This window comes from Manis javanica, chromosome 4 (assembly GCF_040802235.1).
Source record: "Manis javanica isolate MJ-LG chromosome 4, MJ_LKY, whole genome shotgun sequence".
Lineage (NCBI taxonomy): Eukaryota > Metazoa > Chordata > Mammalia > Pholidota > Manidae > Manis > Manis javanica.
In genome coordinates, this window is record NC_133159.1 from 110,328,401 (window position 1) to 110,340,363 (window position 11,963).

Here is an 11,963-nt window from a genome sequence, read left to right on the forward strand (position 1 = left end):
TTCATTTTACCCCATTAGACCATCAGTTATTTCTTCTTGTGAAACATTAGTTGATGTTCACAGAACACAGGTTTTCATTTTTTCCTCTTTTCTTCTTGCATTTGTCTTTTTGTGATGGTCGTTTTTCTGCTTTTGTCTTTATCTCACCATGGTATAATAATAATAATAATAATCTGTATTGCATGCTCATTATGTGCCAAGAATGTGCTAAGATTTTGCAAGTATTAGTTCTGTTCTTCATAATAACCCTATGAGGTCATTATTATTGTCACTATTTTTGAGATGAGGGAACTGATAGTGTAGGATGCCCAAGGTTACCCAGCAAGTAATTTACAGAAGTAGGATTCAATTCCAGGTCATTCTGACTCCCAACTCCCATATTATTTTCACTCTACCACATTGCTCTGGGTGTGAACTTTTCTCCTTTTTTATTAGCTTTATTTTTATTTTTAGTGTTTTAAACAGTAGTTTCTCTCAGGATGCCCTAAGTCCTTGTGAACTTAGTTATGGAAATTATTGCAGGGGCAGCAGAAAGACTAGAGTGTGGAGTTTGGCTGAGCTGACAAAGGTGGAGTCCAGAAAGTAGCAAGGTTGGGACCTGACATTTCAATGGCCCAGGGACCCAAATCTTGCATATTCATAGCAGTATGGAGGGTAGTCTCTAGTAATATGCTGCAAGACTGTTTTCTTGACCATGTTATGGTCATTATATTTTTAATCATAACTTGGATGAAAATGTGGCAGATGGCAGACATTTTTAGGATAACATGATGATCCAAGAAGATTTTAGCATGTCACACCAGTAGCTCGAATCTAATAAAAATAAATCTTAATGAAATAAAAGTGAGATTCTAAATTTGGCTCTAGATTAACTTCACAGAGACAGTTTAGAAAACGTGAGTAAAAGAAGGGATATTGTGGCATGGCAGTGTGATTGTAGTAGCCAAAAAGCTAATGGTATTTCAAGGTGCATTTAAAGAAACACATTAACTAGAACAAAAAATGGTGGTGTTCTTCATTTATATTTGTCAGATTGTTTCTATAGCTTTTTGTTCATTTCATGACCACTTGTCAGTGGGGATGTGGACAACTTGTTATGTTTTCTGGGTAAAGTAAATAGGATGACTGGCTAATGGGGGAGGTAAAGGGAACTGAATGAGAAGCAGATGGATGGGAGATGAATATCTGTCTTTAATCGTATGAGTGACTATTATATAAAAGAAGGATTATACTTGGGTTGTATAAAACTGTCAGATAAATGAATAGAAACTGTGAGGAAGCATCTTTGGCTTTGTCTAAGGAAGAGCTTTTTAATAGTCAGAATTGTCCAAGCATGAAAAGAATTATCTTTGCCTATAGTGAGTTCCCTATCACTGCCTAGAGAATTTTGAATTGAGTGAGATGTTGGCCATCAAATTAGTTTAGCCTCCTCATATTGTGGTTGATAACCAGGCAGTCCATTGTTGCATGGCTGACAAATAAGAGTCAGAACCCAAGCCTCCAGCTCAGGACTTTTCACTCTAAATCCTCTTTGCATTGTACCAGGTTACATAAATTACTGGGAGATGAGAATCAGATTGGAATATTTTGGAGAGGTGTTAAGGAAAGGAACATTGCGTTAGATGTCTGATAAATCTCTCATTCAAACTGAGAGCTATGATTCTATGATTCAAGTAACTTTCTTTGCCTGACTTGATTCAGCTCACTCCTGTGGCTGTTTGATCAGTATAGTTTAATAGCTTCAGGGATAACAGGACTATCAATTCTACCTTATAGTGTGAACAGGAAGATAGCACTAGGATTTCCATGCTCCACTTCCTGCCAGCTGATCTCTCTCATATATTAGCTTTTTACTTTTAGAATCTCAAGTAATTTTTTCTCACTAACCCTTTTAAATTATTGACCATGGAATAGTGAACTCTGAGATATAGGGCATCTTCTCTATCCTCAGAGGGAACTTACTCTTCATTTTGTTGTTACTAATGAAATAGTGTCAGAGGGATTTTAGGTGTCCACAGTTACATATTGTAGCTATCAGGATTTGTTAAGGGATGAAGAAAACTCCCCCAAAGTTAGGAGTTATTGACAAATCACAAATTACAGGATTTTAATTACAATCATTCAATCAGTAGTCCCTCCCTTTTCCTATCCAGTGGCATTATGTTGCCATATGGCCTCTGGCCTGCTGATGTGGGTCAGGTTGTCACCCACATCATCTTAAAGGGAACAGCCCTTTAAGATGGGTGACTGAGACTGTAGGAGTGAAGGGGAGTTGGAATTTGTGGTTAAACAATTTCCTATAGGACCTGTAGTCATCTCCTGGGAGGTGCTGTTTTGGGTTCAAATTTTTCCAGGTTGAATATCCCCTTGGATTCCTTGGCATGATTGTGCTGATGCTCCTGCTTAGCCATTCAGTGGTTGAGCAGTATTTGGCAAGTATCTGATCTCTACTTGAAGCTTGTATTTTCCAGGACAATGATGAAGGAAATTAATGCTGATCCCAAGGAAAAATTTTAAGTTGCTTCTTTCTTTAGCTTATTCTGTGTGTGTGTGTGTGTGTGTGTGTGTGTGTGTGTGTGTGTGTGTGTATTATAAATCTAGCTACTGCAGGTACAGAAGTCACACACACACACACAGACAAAATGAGAATATGTGTGAGAAACAGTGATCAAAGACAAGTCTTTTGAATAGTGGGGAAATATTATCCAAGAAGTGCTTATATCAATCAAATGTTATTTTTCTAAAAATCATGTTGGTTTATTAAAACCCCTCAAGTATAGCTGCAGAGATGGTCAGAGGCATTCTGGGGCATTAAGGGAGTTGCATTTATCAGTAGCTGTATTATGTGAACATTTTCTCTAACAATTAGAACAGCAAAAATAATCCAATAATAGAAAAGTAACCAATCATCCTATGTCATTAAGGAGAAAGCTTTCATGATTTAACTCTTGAGTGGTTATGAACAGAGAGATTATGATATTACAGTGGCCATAGTCACAATGAATAGTATCAGCAGCAAAGAATGGACCAGTCACTATTTCATGTCCCATAGAAACAGTTAAGTTTTGGTGGCAGAATGGTGCAGCATTAGAAAACTAGAAAAAAGGAATCTAAGAACAAGCCAAGACAGAGATAGTATAGCCATTTGACCAGACTTCACCAGTGTCATTTGTTCAGATAGATTGGGTCTTGAATAGGCCAGTAATTGTAGGAGAATGTGGAAGATCAGGAGTGTTAGAACTTGGAACAAGCTCCTACTTTCCTTTCTTACCTTTATATATAGGGACTTTATAGACAGATTAGAGTGTATTCTGGAGGGAAACTTTCTGCAGGTGTGTAAGGGAAGTTCAGATTTAGACATAGGACACATAATATTCAGGGATCATTCATTCATTCAACAAACATTTGTTATCAGCTGACTACTCACCAGTCACCATGCTTGTTACAGGACCATCAATGAAGAAGTCATACCTCAAAGAGATGATAATCTAATGAAGAAAGCAGACATTTAAAGAATGTGACATGTGTTATAGTAAAGGTATTTATAAATTATTATGGAAAGACAAATGAGAGGCAGTTCATTCTCTTCTGTTTTTTAAATTTTCCTGAACTTTATTGAGGTATAATTGACAAATATATTGTATATATTTAAAATGTATAGTGTGATGGATCTGATATACGTTTTGGAATGATTACCAGACCAAGGTAATAAACACATGCATGACCTCACAATAGTTGACTTTTTGTGTGTGTATGGTGAGAATGCTTAAGATCTACTATCAGCAACTTTCATGTCACCATGACATGTTATACCCTCAAAACTTACTATTCTTTATATATATATATTTAAAAAATTTTTTAAATCGAAGTGTCATTGATATGCAGTCTTACATTGGTTTCAAATATACATCACAGGGGTTCAACAGTCACCCATATTATTAAATCCTCACCCTCTATAGTATGGTGACTATCTGTCAACATAGAAAGATGTTACAGAATCTTTGACTGTATTCTCATGCTGAGCTATCCCTGTGACCAGCTTATATTATGACTGAGAATTTCTGTGCCCCTTTATCCCTCTTCCCCTTCCCATCTACTCACCCTAACCCCTCCCCCATCTAACCACTAGTCACTTCTCAGTGTCTATGAAAACCTACTCTTCTTATAACTGAAAATTTGTAGCCTTTGACCTACATCTCCCTCTACTCCCCAGCTACTTGCAACTACCATTTTATTCTGTTTCTATGAAATTTACCTTTTTTAAAAAAGATCCTGCATATGTGATACCATACAGTATTTGTCTTTCTTTGACTTACTTGACTTAGGTTCATCCATGGTGTTAACAATAGCAGGATTTCCTTCCTTTTTAATGGCTGGGTAATATTCTATCATGTGTGGGGATATATATATATATATTCACCACCCCCCCACTGTCTCTTGATCTGTTTAAGGACATTTAGGTTATTTCCATATCTTGACTGTTGTGAATAGTGCTGCTGTGAACACGGGAATGCAGATATCTCTCTGAGATACTGATTTCATTTCCTTCAGATAATATACCCAGGAGTGGGATTGCTGGATCATATGTTAGTTCTATTTTTAATTTTTTGAGCAATTTCTTTCTGCTTTCATGATAGCTGCACCAATTTACCTTCCTACCAATAGTGTATAAGGTTCCCTTTTCTCCACATCCTTGCCAACATTTTTATTTCTTGTCTTTTGTTTTATTTATTTATTTGTTTGTTTGTTTGTTTTGGTATCATTAATCTACAATTATATGAGGAACATTATGTTTACTAGACTCCCCCCATCACCAAGTCACCCTGCTCTCTTGTCTTTTTGATAGCAGCCATCCTAACAGACGTGAGGTGGTATCTCTTCATAGTTTTGATTTGCATCTGATGCTCCCTAATGATTAGTGATGCTGCTTGCCTTTTCATGTACCTGTTGGCTATTTGCATGTTTTTTGGAATAATATTTATTCAGATCTTTTGCCCAATTTAAAATTGAATTGTTTACCTTTTTTTTGCCATTGAATTGTATGAGTTCTTTATGTATTTTATATATTAACTCATCAGATATGGTATACAGCTATTTTCTCCCATTCTGCAGGTTGCCGTTTCAGTACATTGATTGTTTCCTTTGCTGTGCAGAAGCTCTTTAGTTTGATGTAGGCCCACTTGTTTTTGCTCATTCTCTTTTAGTGAGATCAAGAGAAGGTGACATCAAGGTGAGCTTTAAAGAATGTACTTACTGGATTATGTAGGAAAGAACAGGAGGAGATGGATCTGAAAGGCCATATGGAGAGGCCTCAAAAGCCATTCTAAGTGATGTGGATGTTACCGAACAACTGAAGAGTTTTGAAGCAGAAAAGTGATGGGATAAGAGTTTTATTAATAAAAATAACTCTACTAAGAATATGGATGGTGAGTCGAATTTGATACAGGCAAGGATGCATGCAGGCAGTATGGAAAAAAATAGGGGAGATAATGAGGTTTCAAACTAAGATATTTGCAGTGAGATTGAAGGGAATAGACATTTCAGAAGTAGAGCTTTAAAATGCATTGGACATGGATGTTGAGTGAAGGTATGGAACAAGAGACAATAGGTTAGAATCTTAGCGAGCAGATGGGGTAGGTGAACAGGTTGGGGAGGGGCAACCTCAACAAAACAGGGTCTGGCAGTTGGACAGAACTCAATGATGGAGAAGCCAGGAATAGGAGATTTAGATGGGCAGGTAATGGGGAGTTGGTATAATAATCTCAGTTAGTAGGAAGCAATACCCCATGGCTCATCTTTCAGGCCAGGACTTTAATTTCAGAAATAGAGAAGCAGTTGTAACATGACACATTCGAGGACAAGAAACCAGGCAGAGACCTTGTTGTAACAGAGGGATCAAAGCCAAATTACCAGTACAGGTGACCTGATGCTGATTCCTGGGCTTTGAGGAACTTCCACCCTTAAATTCCTTCTGCTGAAGGTCAGTACTTATTCTGGGGGACAGGGAATCTCACTAAACTCCAGTACCTGAAACCCCTCTGTCTTCCCTGCACCAACTTATTATCAACGTGGACTTTAGTCCCCCTTTGCAAGTCTCCTGGTTATTCAACCATCATAATTCCCATTAACACCCTGGACATGAGGCAGATGTTTGACTAATCTCCATGATTATTTGTGTAGCCCGGCTCCATACTTTGACAATACCGCACCCCTCTTACCCACATATAGTCTGGGGAGGGCCCAAAATAGCATATGTGGTTTATCTGTGGGGTCAGAAGGGTTGCACAGTTTAATAGTCTGGGAGCTGATGGTTTCAGAAGGTGAATATCAAAACTACTCGAGTTATGCTGGCATACAGTTTCTCCTTATAGCAAAAATTAAAAACAATCATTCAGGACTCTAAACTACTATATGTCCAAAAGAATCACAGAGACTCAAAGTGCTTAAAGAGTGACTTTATGAGACCAATGAAGCTCTTTTTGTTAACCTAATGGAGTTTCACATCAACAGTGATCTTGTTGAAGTTGGAGTGGACTCCTGCCCCCAACATTTCTACTTGTATTATCAGCATTGACTATATTTTCTCAGTTTTTTTAGGTCATTCATTTCAAGGTATTTTTCTTATTTTAGGATATCCAGACAACTTGGGGCAAAGTCCCCCAGGACTGGGTCAGACAAATTTTTGTGGTATCCATGGTATTGATTATCAAATCAATGTGTTAACCTAGAGCCCAGAATCTTATCTTCGGCTTTTTTCAAGATGACTTTTCTGCACTTCTGTGGCAGTTCTTATGAAATTGAGGTAATTATTTTCCCCCAATTTTTAAAAAATAAATTTAATTCATATTTCTCAGATTCTTCTTTTAACTCATTGTATCATTTTTCTAACAAGCTCATCAGTTACTCTTGCAGTGTCCTCTGGCAATATTTAATATATAGTTATGCTTAAAGCAGTTCACAGAAAATTATTTGCAGTTCTTTTTACAGTATAGATTTAATAATCACAACTAAATTTTTCCCTATGAAATTCATAATTATAAGAGCTTTCTAGGTCTGGTACATGAAATGATTGAATTAACATAATACTATGGTCACAATATTAGCACCCTATTTTGTGCCAAGATCACAAAATCCATGGCAGAGTGTTGAGAGCACAAACTCTTAAGTCTTACAGACTTGCCTTTGAGTATTGGAACTTCCAGTTACCAGCTCTGTAATTTTGAGCCAATTTCTTGACCTTCCTGACTCTGTTCCCTCTTCTTTAAAGTAAGAATAATAATACATGTTTTGCATGGTTGTTGAAGTTATTGAATGAATTATTTCCAATAGTATGGTGCTTTGCCTGACATTAGAGCAAGTGTTCAGTAAATGGTAATTATTAGTATTATGTAATTATGAAATCTTATAAATTGTAACCCAATATGAGGCAATATGAACCCAATTACTTTGTTTTAATTTTCATGTGTGTGTGTTTACATCAAGAGAAGAGCAGAAAATGTGTAACCTTCTTTTTCCTTTCTCAAATACTTTTTCTTTGGCCCTGTCTCCCTGAGGTTATGGATGCTATTGAAGGTCCTTTAGGGTACAGTGTGGTCTGCTGGATTCCTTTACTAACTCTAGGGGATTAGGGAGAAGGTTTTCTTCTGTTACAAAAAAAGTAGTTTTAGGGGAATAGTAAATGATAAATGTAAATATTAAAAGACTCGGTGAAAATTACTGTAAGGTAATTTATTGTTTGCCCCTCTTACATACATTCTCCCTTCTATAACAGCCCTTGATTTTCATGTGGGAAATCACCCACTGTGCATTCTTATCCATGTGGTTGGGGTGAGCTGGCGAATCTGCTTTGACTCTGAGGATGAAGAATGTTACTGGGCAGTGGTGGGTGGGCATGTAACCTGATGACTAAGGTAGAGTGATCTCAGGATTTCAATGGGAACCACCAGTAAAGAGACATCATTCCATGCTTCCCCACCTCTTACACCTTGAGATTTGAGCCTGCAAGTATGTTGGTTAAGCTTCTGCAGCCATCAACAATCTGCCTAGAAATGGAGTGAGCAGAGAGGAAAGCAGAGCTGAGAGATTGACTCAGTCAACCCTGATGATACCTTTGAACCTTGTATTGAGTACTGCCTGCAGGATCCATCTGGGGCTTTTCAATTACAAAAAATAGTAAGTTCCCCTTTTCATCTAATGAAGTTTGAATTGAGTTTTTCTGTTACTTCTGTTACTAAATGGAAGTAGAATTAACTGATACAATTGCTATTTGCTTTTTACTGTTCTACATAAACATAAATGTAAAAACATAAGCTAAATTATATTTATAATAAATATATATAAAAAATGCAAGATAACCAGGGCATATTAAGAAAAGAGTGGTAATAGACAAAGGGGAGGAGGAGGAATAACAAGCCCTCACCCAATTCTTTCATGGCTCCTCTTTCCTTCCAAATCAGAGACAACCAATATCAGACACATTATATATATTTAAGGACAAAGGCCCATTCTTTTTTTCATTTTCTCTATTCCTAGATTCTTTTTATTGAAGTATAATTGATGTATACAACATAGAGATCCAACAGTTATATACAGTTTTAAATGCTCACCCCAACTAGTATAGTCACTTTCTGTCAACACAGAAGGGATACACTCTTTTGGGAGCAAGAGCAGGAGTTGAAGGATGTTGGAGGCCTGTTTCTAGGAACTTCTGCAGAAAGAGGAATGTGTTTCTGTGATTCCAGCCCTGTTCAACATTGGAAACTACCTGGCAGTCTAAGCGTGGTGGTTGGTTCTTCCCCTAGAAAATGATTTCATTTCCCCTGTCTGACTTGCCTTTTGTCTTCTGGAGGCAGAGATCCAGAGTCCATTTGTTCTTAGGTCTTCTATTCTTTCCTATGCCTTTACCCATTCCAAGGATATTTTGTGATCTTATAAAGTTAGCCATTCATAGACTTTTATTCCAAACTTTTTTGCTGAATTGAGACCATAAGCACCCAGACACCAAGGTATATATTTTTTTAATTCTGGTTTTAGAGATTTGAGTTGATTCACATTCCTCACTTTAAGGCGTATTATCCTTATTAGTCTATGCAGATTCCTTCTTGGAATGGTTGATGGATTGATTAACTTTTATTCCCATTATTCACTCCCATTCCTCTGTCCCTCCCCCACCAGAAAATTATTTAATGAGTTTACTGTGTATCTCTTAATTTATATGGTTCTCTAAAATATGCATTGTTATTTTTGTGTGTCTGTAGTTTTATGTACTGTTACGTGATAGATTTCATTCTGCTTCTTACTTTTTTTGCAGTTAGCATCTGTCTTGCTCTGTGTGTATCTATGTAGTCCATTGACTGTGACTATCCATTGTGCACTTACTCAGTATGCCTAAGCACCCTCAGATTGCTTTCAGTTCCCCAGCACTGGAAATGATGCCATGCTGAACATCCTCTGATATGGTCACTACAGGCCTCTGAGAGATGGTTTTGGGGGTATATAAACAAAGAAGTAGAGTTGCTGGGTAGTAGGGTATATATGTGCTTGATTTGACTAAATAGAAGGATCTTTGGAACAGCTGCATCACTTTATTTTCATTCCAGAAGTAGATGAGATTTCCTATACTCATTCTTGTCAACACCTAGCATTATCTAGTCTATTTCACTGTTACTTTAATTTGTTTCTCTAATTAATAAGTTTAAGTTTCCCTATGGGGTATATTTCTAAACCATTTTGATTACCTATACCAAAAATTGCTTGTTCAAATACTTTTCCCAATTTTATGTTAATTTTTTCAACTTGAAGGAGTTCCTTGTGTTTCCTAGGTATTAGCCCCTTGTTGGATTTAAATGTTGCAGATGTCTCCCAATCTGTTATCTGTCTCTTACCTTTGTTCATGATACCTTTTACTGAACAGAAACCTCTAATTATGATGTAATAAAAATAAAAACTTTTTGTGTTATGTGGTGTGCATGTAAAATTCTATCTACAGTGTCCTTTCTTGCCCTGAGATTACAAATTTTCCTGTATTTTCTTTAATTTACTTCATTGTTTCAGGTTTCACATTAAGATCTTCATTACAGTTAGAGTCTACCTTTGATATAATTTTAGGTCCAATAAAAGATTCAATTTTATTTTAATCTGTAACATGAACTAGGATTGCAACTCCATCTATTAAATCCTTTGTCCTTTTCCTATTGATATGTGGTAACTACTTTATTGTATATTAAATTTCCAGTAAACGTGGGTATATTTCTAAGCTCTCCATTATTTCACTGATCTATTTGTTGTTGCTCTTTTATTATTATTGATAGTGTAGTATCTTTTAATGCCTAGTAGGACAAATTCCTCCTCTGCTCCTCTTTTGAAATGTTGACTTACCTATTTATTAATCTTTATTCTTCCATAAACATTTTAGATTGTTTATCACCTTTCTCAAAAAATTCAACAAAAATATTTTAAAGTATTTGTGACTATATTGAATTTATAGATTAACTTGGGATGAACTGATCTATAATATTAAGTCACCCCAACTGAGAGATTGAATGTCTCTGCAGTTATTCAGGTGACTTCCTATGTTCTTTATCGGATTTAAAAATTTTCTCCATGAAGGTATTATGTATTGCCATTAATTCTAGTTGCTTTATATTTGGTTGATTTAGGCCATTTACATTTTTGAAATTATGGTAATATTAAGATTTATTGCTGCCATTTTATTCCATACTCTCCCTTTACTGTAGGGTTTGTTTATTTTTTAGGATAAAATGAATGGTTACCCTTTTCTATTAACAGATGTAAACTTAGATTAGATGCATAAATAACCCATATTTAGCTATATCTTGCTTATTAGAAATATACCTAAGAAAAAATTGAAAAAAACAATGAAAAGAGAGGGATGGAAAAGGTATGCCAAATAAACACTTAATAAAATTACTGTCAGATAAAATTAAATCAAAGGTGAAACATATTGGTAATTACAGATATAGCATATTGATAAAAGGAAGATTCACAAAGAAACATCTGTGAAGAACTTTTAGTACCTTAATACTTTGTTTTTAGGTATATCAAATAAGAATTAATAGAAATAAAGAAAAAATGGACAAATGTACAATTATAGTAGGTGAACTTCACACTTGTCCGAAGTCAAAATGAAGTGAAAAAAGACTTGAATAATCCAGCCAAGAATATATGTATATATAAATATATTAGTATATATATATATATGTATAAAACTCAGCTTTCAATAGAGACTACACACTCTTTGCAATAACACATGCAAAATTAATAAGAGGTAACCATATTTTATGATACAAAGTAAGTGTTAACAAAGTACAAAAATTGGATCTCAGACATATGCCATAGTAACTGACTACAATGAAGGAGAATGGGAATCAATGATATAGGATAAATGAAAAAATCCCAATAATACTTATATCTGGAAATGTTAAAATCACACATACAGAAAACAATGTATTTCTAGGTAATTCTTGAGACAAAGAGGAAATAAAAATGGAGATTACAAAAATATTTGGAATAGAATGACAACTAAAGCAGTAGATAAAACAGAGGAAAATTTATAAGCATAAATACATTTATTATTCCCAAGGAAAAATGTAAAAACATAAACTAAGCTTTCAAGTAGACAAAGAATAGCAAAACAAATTCAGAAGAAATAGAATAAGGAAAATAATGATAAAAGCAGAAGTCGATAGAGAAAAATTACATTTCTCTCACAAACTATGAACATTCTTTTGAAAGAATAACAACATAAATAGAAAAAAGACTTAAAAGTTACTTTAAAGAACAGTAAAAAGATCTAATAGGAATAACTAAAGGTAAAATAATGATTTTAAAATAAGAGTATTATGAGCAAGTAAATACTAATAAAGATGGAAACAACATAAAATGGATACTTTTCTAAGAAAATGTAAAGCACCAAATTAGCTCAAGAAATCTGTTTCTGATTC